The sequence below is a fragment of the Bombus fervidus genome, chromosome 10, assembly GCF_041682495.2.
Source record: "Bombus fervidus isolate BK054 chromosome 10, iyBomFerv1, whole genome shotgun sequence".
In the NCBI taxonomy this organism is placed as follows: Eukaryota; Metazoa; Arthropoda; class Insecta; order Hymenoptera; family Apidae; genus Bombus; species Bombus fervidus.
In genome coordinates, this window is record NC_091526.1 from 8,280,555 (window position 1) to 8,295,472 (window position 14,918).

Sequence of the window (14,918 nt, forward strand, 5' to 3'; positions counted from 1 at the left end):
TTATCCTAAAAACGAATATTCATATTGTTCAATTCGTTGTTCTTGTCGTATTGTCACAATTTGTGACAATTATTATTCTTGGTAGTTGTGGTTAAGTTAGAATAAATTTTACGCAATTTCTTAACTTTCCATACACACTAAGGTATAAATTATGTTTGTCAACGTAAATATCTTCGCAGTTACGAGATGTATGAGGTGTTGTCATTTTGTTACTTTGTTATTGATAGGGTTAGATGATCATAGCTAGGGACATCGTATCGTATTTACGTTTCGATGGCGTTCATTTTAGAACATGGTGGGCAAATTAAAGTTTAAAATGTGTTTACAATGACCGTGAACAAAAATTCTATTACAATTACGATCTGTTTTATGATCAGTTTTTAATCTAAAAAGAAAAATTCGCAAATGTAATCAGTAATCAAATTTATTAGTTTCTATTGTCTTGGGGAGCGAAATTCTTTTCCGATTTTATGGTGTGGAAAGACGATATAATAAGGAGAGAGCTGCCTCGAGCGAAGCTGCAAGTAACGAGGGAATAAGAATGGCTAGGCAACCAGGGGTGGTACAAGATTTAGTGGACTCGCTAGTAGCCGCTAACTTTGCAAGCTACGTCTTCTTGAAAGTATTAAAGCAATGTAGTGTGAATACGAATAATTTTTTACGAATAAAGGTATTATTTCTTATATTTTCTTGTAAAAGTTTATTAAATATATAAAAGTTTAAAGTTAGTATAAATTCTACCACGGAATAGTATTAAAAATAAAAAGAAATCACAGTTTCAATCATCTAGTCGGATTCGATTTATGCTTCAGAAAAAGGAAACTGTTGACTCAGGGAGTATACACATAATGCAATAAAAATAAATATTCCGAGTCTATACTGGGTAGGTTGGTAAAGTATGAGAAAGGAGGTAGAAACTGGATAGAAGGCGGAGGCTATGATGTCGTTCCCCACGTGTATATTTCATAACGATATATGTATAAAAGCGAACATATTTTAGAATAAAATCGTTTTTTATTTTTATAGATTTCACACATGTTTCGCGTATGTACAACGACAATCGTGATCAATGAACTTGGTGGCAACTGACTTGTAACAAAAGGTACTATAATTTTCTAATTCTTGTCCCTTTCTAGCCTGCTATGGATTTTTATTGTAAAATTTAATATTTGTTTTTTATCCTCTGTCGTAGATAATCCGGCTACAGAATGAATATGAAAGTGTTAGAACGACAACTATCGAAGCAGATTACATCTATACAAAAGACTAAACACAAATCTTATGGCCGTTTCGGGCAGTTTAATTCCAAGATCTGGATAATGGATCCCCGGATGTACTTTCAGGGTTGCTGTTCCGTGAGTCTCAGTCTATCTTTATTTCTATTTCTCACGATATCGATACATTCGTACACTGTGCGCAATGAAGAAACTCTGCGTCATATTAGAATATGTCTACAATATTTCATTTATTATAACTTGACTACGGATATTTATGCAAATTTATATTCTTATGAATGGCAAGTATTTATCTACCTGAATACCTATTTAATATTATGAGGAATAGATACTTCACATTGAATGCATTTTTGCAACTTTACATTTCTCATAAACGCATAAAAATCCGCAGTGTAATTTTACACATAAAGTTTACAAATTTATTTCGATATACTACATGTTACTATATATGCGCAACAGTGCTTCTTTAATTTCTTTTTAATGCAACTGTAATTTATTATATGTATATCTGCACGGCAATATATTTCATTAATAGATTTTATAACTCGCAACATATATCATTGTAAAACGGTAGTCGTAAAATCAAAGTTTGATATAATATCGAATTCACCGTCGAAGTTTTCTAACTAATTGTTCATAATTTTATTAATATTAACAAGCAATGCTTAAAAAATTTAATAGGATGAAAAAATAAGCCGTATAAACGAACGCGTTTATTATCGTAGATAAAGGTACGTGAGGAATGAAGATAGACAATGATCTGTTTTAGCGTTCAGGCGAAGGTCAGGATTTTCAGGAGCGTATAATTAATTTCCCATGTCACTCGGAGCCCTTTCTCTGCTCTTCCTCGATCTGCCCCACGCAAATCCCCCGAACCACGACGACAATATTGCTGGCCATTTCGTTCGACAGTGCCCAAGCGCCTCAGTAGTTCTCCTCCGTTCCCGAACCCCTTTTCAGAGCTAACCCCACGCAGAGAAAGGGGTGACTTTACGAACAAGCATCTAGCGCCGATCTCACCCTCCGTCCTCTTCGATCTAACGATTCTTCCTTTTCTATCCTTTACATACCGACCCGTCAATATCAGTTTCCGTAATTAAACATAACAGATCAACATTCGACATTACGTAACCAAGCTTCCTCGTTTTCTATACGGACGCGTATCTATTATTGGTATACTCGAGCACCGGAGCGTGTGCATCGTCTATATAGGTATCCGAACGATCTCCTGACCCCCGGTTACTCAACTCGAATCGGTTAATTGGATAAATGTCCGATGAACGCCAGGCCATCTCTCCCCGAAGTCCTCCTATACTCCGTCGTCTCCACCTCCTTCTCTTACTCCTTCTGCCATTCTCGCAGCTTTCCGTCGGGTTATTTCCCCTTTTACTCATTTCCGCCTCTGTCCTTATCAGGCTCATTGGGAAAACAATCACTTGTTCCGCAGAGATGAATTTATCGAAGCACGCTGTTTTTTCTCTCGTTGAATATTACCCGAGACCAAAGGGGTGGATCTACAGAATTAGCTTAGCATTCTTCGATTCGTCCAAGCACTGTTCGACGATGCTGATAGAATTTAGAGATAACTTAGAATCTAGTGATTTTCTTAATCGTTATCGTTGACGTGTTTCACAGTGAGGATTGCTCTTTCAGGCAATTTGTCATCGATATTTAATTTGTCTGGTTGATACAACTGGTCTTCTTTTATAGATAAAAAATTCCAATTCTTTGAAATATGCTTATTACACAGTAGTATGGTATTCAGTTGCGCATATGAACGAACAGCAAAGAAAGGAAAGGAAAATGTATAAAAGATAAAAGAAGGAATCTTTTTATAGATATATGTAAATACTTTATGATTTTTAAAGCAAGTTAAACATCGTTTATGTATAACTCTATCAAGTACAGAATTAGTGTCCATTAACAACAACTGTAACTATCATTAAGTAATAGTGACAGAGTTCTCAAATTAGCTAAAGAACTCTAATCGCGTATATCTATTTATTTTACGATCCCTCTGGTGACGGGTCTCACGGAATATTGCATTTCCAGTTTCCGCAAACCATCTCTCTTCATTTGTCTCCTTCCGACATCGACTTCACCCTTGCATTCTATAATCAGTTTACAGTATAGTCTCATTACGCGATTTACATTATTAATTGCGCACATACTTTAAATTATTTATCGTTGAAAGTAGACATTCACTTCGTTGTTCGTCGATTATTAATCGCTTGACATTTTTGTTTCTAATTATGCATGAATCAATTATTTACGTAATCTGTGTCGATAATTTGTTCTAATGTCTTATTTATGTAAATGCGACACAATTCTAAGTGGTATATTTATATTTTAGATTTCCTTTCTTCGTCGTACAACATCTGGCGGCCGTTCAAAATTAGGGTTTCGAGCATAGATTAGGATGCGTCGTATTCACATGCTGGCGGCACTTCTTAGTGGCAACGACGGCAAATAAGGTAGTCAGATTCTAATTGCCTGTCATAAATCAAGGACAGCACCTGCACAATCTCAGAATGTTTATAGGGCGGTGCTGTTACATCCTTCATTAGGACGAAGCATAGATGAAACGGCATACTGATTCGAGTTTAATTGATACCCAATTAGATTGATATCGTTAATTTCGCTTTGAAAGTGAAACAGCTACTTAGCTGCTTTCGTTCTGAGAATCATCGCGCGGCGTATATATCTATAATATTACAATCTGTTCTTGATTATTCTACAGTTACGTCCCACGTTTATCACTTAAAATTCTGCCCGTGCTTCCGACCACAGAATCCGATTAAAAAAGTAAAATTAATGTTAGAATTATCTTCGCTTATGTATCTTCGAGAAACGAAGCGAGCAGCGAAGGTCTGTACGCGATGAAAAAGATGCTAGGGGATTCGAACAATCTCATCGTCGTTTTCCTGTAGGGTAGCGAATTAGCGTGGAATTAGAGCCGAAGACGCGAAGAGAGGCAGAGATTAGTGGATATGTAAATTAGACGCCTCCTTTGCCATGCTATTTGTCATTTTTGTCGAGTCAGTCTGTTGGGGATACGAAGAGACAGGGAGAAACCATTGCGTAACGAAGGGGGTGAAGTCAGAGTTTCAATTATGTCATCATAGACATAGTAACAGATAAATTCGTGTCTCTCGGTAATGCTGCGATATGATTAGTATTTGTGGCATTTACGTTCGGGGATGTCGCCTAAAAGTTTCAACGCCTAGCGTCGAATTAGTTGTCGTTTAACATAGTCTACGGCAAAGTGGATCGTGTACGGTTAGCTGGCAATGCTCCAGTGTACATTTCTTCTTGTTACATAATTGAGTGGTCAGGATAAAAATGTGACGTTTATGAAACAGCCCGGTAGTATTTGCATCGTTAAAACTCTGCTCGCGAAATATAACGTTATCGAGCAAATGAAAGACTTCTCGGATGAAGAATAAACTGAAAAAATGAAGTACGAGGGACAGAGGAGGAGATCAGGACGGAAAGAAGATAAAGTGCAACCCTCCCGCCAATAATATGCCGACAAGCTTTATTTTATTTAAGCAGCCCCAGTTTTTCATTACATTCATCCTCGCGCCTCCCTCTTTATTCTCATAAGACACACCGACGGAATGGGTACAGTAGTGAAGAAAGAGCACCCCTATTACTCGAATATATTATTTACTATTCTCATCTTTGGCATTTCTCTCGCTCTTCTTTCTTCAACATTTTCAAATAGAATCGATTACTATTCACGTAGAAAACTATATAGTAAATTATAGTAAAACTATAAGTATATTTTTCATCCTTGCGGAACTTTAATAAACTATTTCTTAAACTTTTTAAATTTCTTTTCTCGTGTTTCTTTCGTTACGTTGGTTGATCGTGAACGGATCGTTCAACTTTTGTCTTTAAAAGTGGAAAATCACAAGGCGAGTGTTACGTTGAGGCTGGCAGGAGGAAAAATCAACGCGTAAAATCATTTTTAGCATACTCGATTTCATCCTGACGAACGATCGCATTTCGGGATACGAGGCAGGGAGGGAAGAAAAAGAAAGCGAGTTTAGGGTGTCGGAGATGCAAGATTACCGTCGAAAAAAAACTTTTGCTTCGACTAGGAGGGATTTATTCCGGAATCCCTGTAACCTATCGAAGCAGGTCATTCCACGCAATGTCCATGGTCGGAAAACTTAGATGACCTTGGGAATCGCAATCGATCGGTAAAACCTCTAGGGCGGAACGCTCCAACTCACCCCTCTGATACATACGCGATAGGAGCTTTGCTCCACGTGAAAGTAATCTCACGCATGCTTGCAACTTGTATGCAAACTTTACAAAAGAATCATTTCAAGAGACTATCTGTCTATTGATTCGATTGCCTCGAGGAAAAAAGAAGAATTATTCTCCCGATCTGTTTCATGAAAATTCTAACTGAAAAAAATTCATGATATTTTATTTTTAGTAGACCATATCTATTCTAAATCTAATCGTGGACGCGTAAACTTTCGTGTTCAAATATTTGTGCGTGTACGTATGCCCGGATTCCCAGTCGTTCCTTCTTCAAGAGTACGTGACTGCACCCGGGAGCGCCATCCCTTCTACCCTGAAACAGGAACATCGAGCGCTAACGGAACCCAGGCCAACCCCCCTACTCTTAGCCATTGCATACTTTATTGTGCGCATTATTTAAATGAGCGCAACTTCGCCGTAATCTTGCCACCGAGCAAACCCCTCCAACTCCTCCACTTCGTTCTCTTCTCTACCCCTGTACCAACTACCTAAGCAACCCTTAACGTGTGGCGGTAGCTGGCGCGGAAAGGAGCGAGGAAACGACGAAGAACGAGGAGGAGGGGAAGAGCCACTAGCAATGGTGGGAGTAGGGTTTAGGTGTGGGTGGTTGGTCGGTGGAGCTTTCCCTGGGGTTGCTGCTGCTGTGGGGCAGAGAAGAGGCTGGCCGACCGTGTTTTTGCGAGCTGTTTCTGCTGACCAGTGCGGCTTTTCCTGTGCGGTCATCTCTCGTCGCCTCCCAAAGCTTGTAGAGTCGCTTATTGCCCCGAAGCTCCTGTTAACCGCCCTCTTTAGCTTCCTGTCCCGACAGTCCTACCTACGTTACATCTTCTTTTTTTTTCCTGTATCGACACGCGAACTCCACCGACTTGAACCGTTCCTTCATTCTTCTCAATCTTCCCGTGCAGCTTTTTCACTATCTTCCTGTCTTTGTTTCTTTTTTATAGAATCACTGGGTCGGAGACTCTTTTTCACGCAAATCGATAAAAACATATTCGACTTGGCATATTTTTTGATCGATCGAGAGTGTAGGTTGACAAAGCTTTCAACTACACGAATGTTTTAAACGTTTCTACTAACATATCCAGAGACCATCGCTTTGCAAAGCTTTAGGGGTTGGTTGCACCTAGTTTCTTTCTTTTTAGAAATATATTCAGCTTGTATAATTGTATATCGTCGTATTCCGTGTACGAAACAAAGGTTATTTCGGATTCTCTAGGGCCGAACAATTAGGCGAATCACACGAACGTAACAGCTGAACGTTAACTCGTAATGTGACCCTTCATTTACTCGACCGTTAGCCACACCCTACTGCCCTTCAAGAACGAGTTCTCATCATTCCCCTGTATTTTCCGATCTCTCGTGCTAATCGAGGTTTAGATTTATTCCAAAAATCGTTCGTGAAAAATATGTAAATTTGGAATTGAGATACCCTGGCGTCACTCATTGCGAACGAAAATAGCTCGAACGTTTAACGAAGACATCAAAGCTTTATCGGTGGCTTCCTTTAGGTTCAAATTACTGGCGGGTTTTTCCTTATCTTTCTCCTTGGTAAGCCAGGAAAGAATAACTACCAAAGATATCGAGTCTGCATATGTATCAACGCGGTGAATACTCCATAAAGAGATCGATAAAGACTGAAATCGAGTTTCGCCTCCCTTTTCGTCCTTATATCTTTGGTAATCGTCGCCTTTAACGTACACACCCATCGTTCTATTCAGCTAAAACGTAACAATCCGAAGAATAAGTTAAAGTTTGGCAATTTGGTGCGAACAAGTGGCAAAAAATGTGTGTAAAAATTTCATTCCGACACACGTGGGAATGTAAACAAAGAGAAAGCTTCGAAACGAAAAGACAACAGGAGGAGAATGTAAAAACGCGGATGTGCCAGCTCTTGAAAGGCGATAGAAGCGTCTACGGCGTGAACCGGTTTTATAGTTGCGAAATATTTGTAAATATTTCCCTCTTTCGGGACAAAGATTCGAAGGGGTTGAAGAAGCTCCTCTAGGCGGCGGTATGAGTCGAGGGTAGAAAGGATAAAAGCTTTCTGGTTTGTACGTTTGACGGTCAAACGGATTCTGTATTTGGCAAGGCCTACACTCATCTAAAGCCCTTCAAAGAAGTGCCACGGCTCGGTATAAGCTTCTCCTACGATTAGTGCTGGTAACGGGTTGTTTGCGTTGAAAATATTCCAACCTGTGGCAGGGAGGGGTGTGTAGCTTTTAACAATTTCCAAGGTAGATTCGTCGGTATTTACGGAGTACAGGAAATTCTCGCGTATCAAGCTTGATATTATGTTTGCCCTTTCTACGCGTTCGTTCACGCGATTTTCTTCTCATCGAACTATCTTGTCGAGCTTTTACTCTCGTTGCAGAAATCGATCTGAATCTTAGTAAATTTCGTAGTGCACATAGAGAGGAAACTGCATGTGTTTCGATGTAACTCAGGAAGGAATAGTTAGCAAGTAGATTTGTTAGTTCACGGCATAGTAGATGCTTCAATCACGTAAGGGTATCCCCGATCAGTAAACAAGCGAGGGTCGTTACAGCAATGGTTAAACCGATGACTATAGGCCAATAAGAGGTCGGGGGTATTTAGGAGGGTTGTTTACGGCTACTTTTCTTTTTCTGGTCAATAAGGTTTAACCACCCCTAGAGACCGTCGATCTATCCGTCCAGTTTTCCTAATTGCTGACGTTGCAACGACTATTTTTTCTCGTGTTTTTTGCTCCCTCCAAGCGATGGCTGCGTTTTCATCGTGTTTCTAGAATAGAGGTTTCTTTTTTTTATTCTTCTTTGAATCTCATTTCGCGAAACATTTCGTGGTTATTCTATTCGAGCACAGATTTTGTTTGGTTTTTTTTCCTCCAGTGTGCTTCGTGTTTGTTGCTTTTCATTGCTGGAGAAACGTTATGGCTTTACCATACAGACAACTTTTATTAGCGAAGCTACCGGTATGTGCGATGCACCCTTCGTAAAAATCAGATATGGGAACGCTGCGAAAGTAAAAACAATGGGACCGAATTGGACGGGAAATATCGCAGTAAGTTTAAGGGTAGAGCGACGCTAGAGAGCATTTGCATGTGCCGATCGACCATGCGGAAGAAACGTCGTTTTCATCGTCTTTTGCTCTTAGGCAGCTTGTTTTTCTTTCTTTGCCCAACTCTTTTCACGTATCTCCTCTCTCTCTTTCTCTCTCTCTCTCTCTTTGCCTCTGTTAATTCACGTGGTTTTCCAATTCAGTTTCCAAAATTGACGACAAAAATCTCGATTTACCATTCCCTGCATACTGTTGTCTTTTATCCCTTTAACAAAATAATAAGCCAGCGTGAATGTCAGAGTTGCTGGAGGAGACTTAACGAATATGGATTAAAAGTTCTTGGAGGCGCAATACTATGAGGGAAGGAAAGCAGTCAGGGAGAAAGAAAGCAGATAGTGAAAGAGAAAGGGACGTTGAACCGGCTGTAGAATCGGGTTGGTATTTGAGATTGGTGGGTGCAGTCCGGGGTGGGTGGCTGTACGGGCCGATGGAATTGTGTTTGTATTTTAATGAGGGGGCTATGCTAATCCCTCTCGCGGCACGCAGTCGTTTCTCTCCTCTCCGGGAGAGAAGGAAAACCCGTTTTTCCATTTCGCGGCAGCCGCAAACGGCTCACGGCGTTGAACCGAGTTTGAGCCGCGTGAAGAGAAGCCGCGCGGTTAGAGACCGACGAATAAATTCGCACTTCACTCGTGTATTTGCAAATTTTAAAGGGAACCGAAGTGGAGGGGGCGGGAGGTCCCTACAACGCCCGATTGTTTTAATATCTTTTGCCTGCCTGCTTGCCCGCTTGCTATTGGAGGGTGTTCCTGTACAGCTTGGAAATCGAAAGCATAAAAGGGGAGCCATTTTTCCGTTCTCGTTCCTGTTGCGTTTAGGTCTTCTCCTTTTTTTTCTCTCCCTCTCTTCTTTCGTTTTAGCTTTTTTCAACGTTGCCAGGCAACTCGAATATTTTCGTGCGTTTGAAAACGTATTATTAGATCGTAGCCGGGTAAACGGACCCGTTAAAGCGTTTTATTTGCGTACGGCCGATTCTTAAAGAGGATCATTTCATCCTTTTCAGAACAAAAAGTCCACCCTCGACGCTTCTCCCTGTCTGAGTATGCTCGATGATGCTGCTCTCTCCTCTTTGCGCCCCCGGCATCGTTTCACCCCTCTTTGACCCAGTGCCATAATTTCAGGAATCGATAGTGTTCATACGCGTGCCTGCATACGCTCGTTTTCACCTCCGCGCGATCGCTTCCTCGGCAAAGTCGTTAATCTTCGTACGAAAGAGAAAGAGGCGAAGAAAACGAAGCCGAACCACGGTTTATTAAAAGTTGCTCGTCGTTTCCGATCGTGTTCGTAGAAATGAAATAGCTCTCTCGAGATGATTTGCCTCGATGGTAACCGAGTGATTAATATTTTTCCGCGGATTCTGGCGGATTGGTCGCAAACGAAACGGGAATTCGTTGCAAACCGCCACGCAGTTCGGCGAGTGGCTATTACACGAAAACAGGACCGAAAGCTTTTTTCCAAGGGAGCAAGTTTGGAAAAGTACGAAAGTTCCTGGTAGACAGGGAGTTAGGTTGATAGGGACCGATCCAATCCAGTCGATGTATTTACAGATCACTAGCCGAACCATAGGAGTCTTGTATTTCTATATCGAATTCAAATCGCATCGTTTCTCCGCTGTTTCTCGTCCCAACGAAACGAAACAGTCTATTCGCGTAGCAAAAATTTCCAACGACACTCTTCCGTTTTTTTGCTTCTTTTATAGATTACGTAACGTGTACGATTCTGTTATACGTCTCTGTACTAGCTATATAACGATCGATATCGGTCGTCGTGTAATAAATCGTCAAGAAAGATTGAAAATTTCTTGAATAGACGGAGGTAGGCGGGGGGAGGGGCAGAATGTTTAATCGGATTCAGGGTTGACAGAGCGTAGGCCGTTTTGGTTGAACTTCGGCAAACATCGCGTATCGCGGATGGTGTGTACAAGTGTGCAAGCCTGCTTGAAATTTTCACATTCTCTTTCGCGTACAATCGTTCCACGTGGAATCGGAGCGGGCTAGGCGGCAGCCGGCAGACGGTTTAAACAATCGCCGAAGGGAAAACGAGGTGGAAGGAAAAAAAAGGGGGGAAAGGCTAGGGGTAATCCCGCTTCTCGTCTGCTTCGTGATACATCGAGATATCGCCGAGTCGTTGTTGACCGAAGTTTCGATGATTCTGGTCGGAGAGAAAGATTCAACTCGTGCCTGGACGATTATGTGCGACAGACCGGTTGCCGGGGGTTAGCCCCTCTATACAGGTACAGGACTGGCCGCCACCGGAGTATCGATGTATTTTCAATACCGAGACAAAGCGATATAATCCGCGTTTAATTGGAAAACTTCACATCGCCGTCTCCCTTTTCGATACAAATCGAGGCAAAACTCCGAATCGCGGCAAACCTCCCCTCTTCTCGCGCCAGTCATTGTGGCTCCACTCGGCTATTTCTGCCCCCAGACGTAACCGTTTTGCGTTTACGCCGTTTTCTGCAACTTTCAATGATCCTCCCGCTACTACTTTCTCTGCGTTTCACGAAACAAAACGGCAACCGAACTTTGTTCAATCTTTTATACCGCTCGATCCGCTTCCATTCGATCCGCTGCGAGCTAGAATCGGGTGTGCCTTTATGACTTTCGTTCTATGGCAAATCGATTGTAAAAGATATTAGATTTTTGAAAATATCTACCACCTATAATAGAAATGATATTCAACGTGTATTATTTGAAGGTATCTGAAATTTTATGCAAAAAGGCCTAAAATGTGAATAAATAAATTTAAGAGTGTAAAGAAACAAATTGAAAATATAAAAACAGACGAAGCAACATTAGCAAATGAAATTAAGAGCTATATATAAGACAGTGGTATGTAAAGTCTGCAGAGAAATCAATTTGGTGTAATTTTCCTCGGTTTCTCAACAGACTTTCTTTACGAGACTTGTCTGACGTGTTCGACACCTTGTATATACTGCATTCACATCTTTCCACGTCCTTTTGGTGGAAGAAGTTGGTTGAGGATGGGGTTAAATTTAAAAAGTTTTTTAAGCGTGTTTTGTCGTGCTTTTACGCTGCACCGCGAGGGAAACTTACGCGCAAGAGCGACGACGATCCTCGTCGTTGCTGTTTGCCCGTCAGTCATGTCGTTTCCGTAACTTTGGGGGATGATTAACCTGGTGTGACGCTGGAAAATAACATTGGCGACGTCTTGTTCACATTGCCGGAAGACTGGTGTTTCCGTCTTTCTCGCGGCTGCGACGACGACGAGCTTAAATCGTGTAATTTCGCTCGGCTTCCAGTAAACTAGTTTTCCACGGTGGACTTCCCCTATTTCGCCTTGTGAATATTTTAACTTTACGAGATAATTATATCCCACATAGACACTCATTACGGATGATACGTTAAAGTCGAAGAAGGTTATCGCGATGCCTTCTCTACTTTTCATTTTATTTTTTCTTTAACGAAGTAAACCTGTTTCGTATGAAATTCCTTCGTAAGGGTGGAAAGTTTTTCCAGCAGTAAAATATACTCTGTTGAAGAAGTACGGTAAATGTAAGGGAGGAAAAGTTTGAAGAGCAACATGAAAAGTATACTCGTAAATCTCGCTTCGATGTTGGAAAAAATTAAAACAATCGTTTAACGTTACTATTCATTCCGATGTTGATCTTCATCGTAAATAATAAAAATGTTTGATCGATCCTCGCATTTCGTACCATGCTACGTTTCTAATGCATTCTATATTTAAACGTAAAAATGTATCGCCCACGATACGTAACGCGAGGAGATTGAAATATTCAAATTGACTTCTCATTTATTGACACTTTCACATTGCATTCTCTTTCGTGCCGCTATCTAATTATAAATGTCACGAGTTAGTATCTGTGATTGGTTCTTCTTATAGACATGTCACGCAAGTTTTACAATTGCCAGCCGTATTTTTAAATAACAATATCAACTCACCCCTACGAGAATGACACAGCTGGCTATCGATACGACTAAAATAATTATAGTACCGTGGATATACGATCTATTTCCATCTTCGTGTCGCGATTAAGTCGGCCGATGGTGTAGCGAAAGAACGAGACAAAGACGAAACGAAGGCGTAATAAATACCAGATTCTTTCTTCTTCTTTCTTTTTTCTTTTTGTCGACTCGATGTTTTCGGAGGGACAAGAAGTTGTCGAGAAGAATCTTCCACGGGGCTGGACGAGGATGAGGAGCAGTCGCGATAATTGTTATTACCATAACGCCTGTTATAAATGATTCGGAAGATTCGTCCTTTGATTGTTATGCCCTGTATTTAATAATACCTTGGCGAGGAGAGCGAGGTTTGAGTCGGATGACGGCGAAATCAGGCGTGAGAAGGCGCCACCCTTCCATCCTTTTAGCCGCGCTTTTAAATGTCTTTCAAGTTTTCAGCTGCGCGCAGCAGTCTTGCCCGACAATCGGAGGGTTACCCGCTGCCCTTTGTCCCGATAATTAAATCTAACGATTGTCATATTTTAATTGTTCTTCTTTACCAACGGACACAGCCGATATCGTAATGACGGCGTAGCGGGATCAGTCGAGGATACGAAACGCTGGCGGAAGGGTTCAGCATGACTTTTGTTCCATTACGTATCTTTGTCGTTTGCTTCGGTAAGTTATCGCTTTACGATCTTAATTGCTACACCCCTTCTGCAAGGGGAACTATATTTTTCACGCTGGTTGTAACGTAACTTGACAGAGATAAGTTATTGATAGTTTACGTAATATACCTCGCGTGTATGCTTTAAGGGAAGGAAATTTTAGATCGAGAATGAGGCAATAACGCTCGAAACGGATCGAGAATTGTCTAGAGCCGATAAAAGAAGGCTAGAGAACGGTAGAGAAATAGTGGGCCGATGGAAATGCCATTAGCTAATCTTTTTTGTTCCATGTATCACGGGACACGAGAACACCTAATTCCGCGTGCACTATACGTATAGACGTAGTCAAGTCGGATTATACGAGCGAAACGATGGATCCACCCGGTGGTATCTCTGTCAGATAATCGCAATTGGTTGGAAGCGTGGTAAAGGAGCGCGCTCGCGCTCTCCCCGGGATTCTCTGCAATGCCGGAAAACATTCTCAATATTTGCAGATTGCAATGAGACATGCGAGCGTCGCTTCTTTTTTACTCTCTTTTAGATCCGCTTTAGGCGGTTTCGAGACACACGCTCACCGGTAATGGGCCTCCACCTTCCTTTTTCTTCTCCTCTATTTTTTTTTTTCTCTCCCTTCTCTCCTTTTCTTTCCTTTTTTCTTCCTCCCTTCTGCTTACGAACCCTCGCCAACCCCTCGAAGAAGCCTGCTAGCACTCCACCCCCGACCGCCCTCCCATCGAGCCCTCAATTTACCTCAACGGCACTTCCTCCTCTTCTGTCGGATCGTAGGTGTCAATTTGGCCTCGAGTACCTGCCGAAGTTTTCACGAGTCTTCCTCTTTATCCTTTTTAATTTTTGCCATACCACTCGAACATTTGTCTCCGCTGATTGGATTCTTTGTTGATGAAAGTTCGAATTATTCCCAGCGATCGTGGGTCTCGACTCGATGGAAGTTGGAAATGATTCTGCACGAAAGGGTTCCGATAATTGTCTGGTTGGAAGCTTATTGTTTCTTCTTTCGTCATCCATCGTATTCGTTATACGACTATCCGTTTCTTCGTCCTCTTTCCTTTTCCCGTCATTTTATTTAATGGTCGCTGAAAGTGAAAAACAAGGGGGAGTTGCTAATTGCATTTTTTTTTTTTTGTCCTTACCGTTGGATAACGTCGACGTGGGATCGTGTAATTATTAGCAGCGTGAAATGTAATAGAAGAAACTCCTCAGACAGCGGAGATAATGAAACTTAGAAGGGGTTGAAGCAATTTAGGGTGGTTGTCGCACGTATGGTCGGCAAAACCTTTACCGACTCGAGTGCTTTGTGCATACGAAAACAGAGTTTGTACGCCTTCGTTGCTGCCCGCCTCCCCCCGTTGCTCTAATTCGTCATTCGTATCTGCCCGAAAATTCGAACATGCTCTGCTCTGTGTTCGATGTTAAGCAACAAGATCTCGCTGATTGATGTTACACGAATTTATCTAGATGTTTAGAGTAAATGCAGAATCGTTTAGCCGCTAGTCGTGCTGTTTACCGCAAGTGGTTGATATCGATTTATCTTCGAGCGCTAAGCGAGTGGAACAACTTTTGAAAAGAGTGCTTGATTACATCCTCGGAGACGTATAATTAACTGCCATGAACGAGGGTGGCGTCTGGAGGTTGTATAAATAACTTACGCATTGTCTTGGCACTGAGTCTGCACGTCTCTTGTTTGAACGACCATA

At 41.5% G+C, this 14,918-nt stretch overlaps 1 protein-coding gene across 1 annotated transcript in view; it reads left to right on the forward strand.

The window, feature by feature from the left end:
- Positions 1-1,224: 1,224 nt before the first annotated feature.
- The window catches only part of Foxp (forkhead box transcription factor P), a 246,630-nt gene continuing 232,936 nt past the window's right edge, over positions 1,225-14,918 (forward strand). Inside the window, exon 1 of the mRNA XM_072011565.1 lies at positions 1,225-1,355. The gene's annotated coding sequence lies outside the window, so the exon portion shown is untranslated. The remainder of the gene's footprint in view (positions 1,356-14,918) is intronic.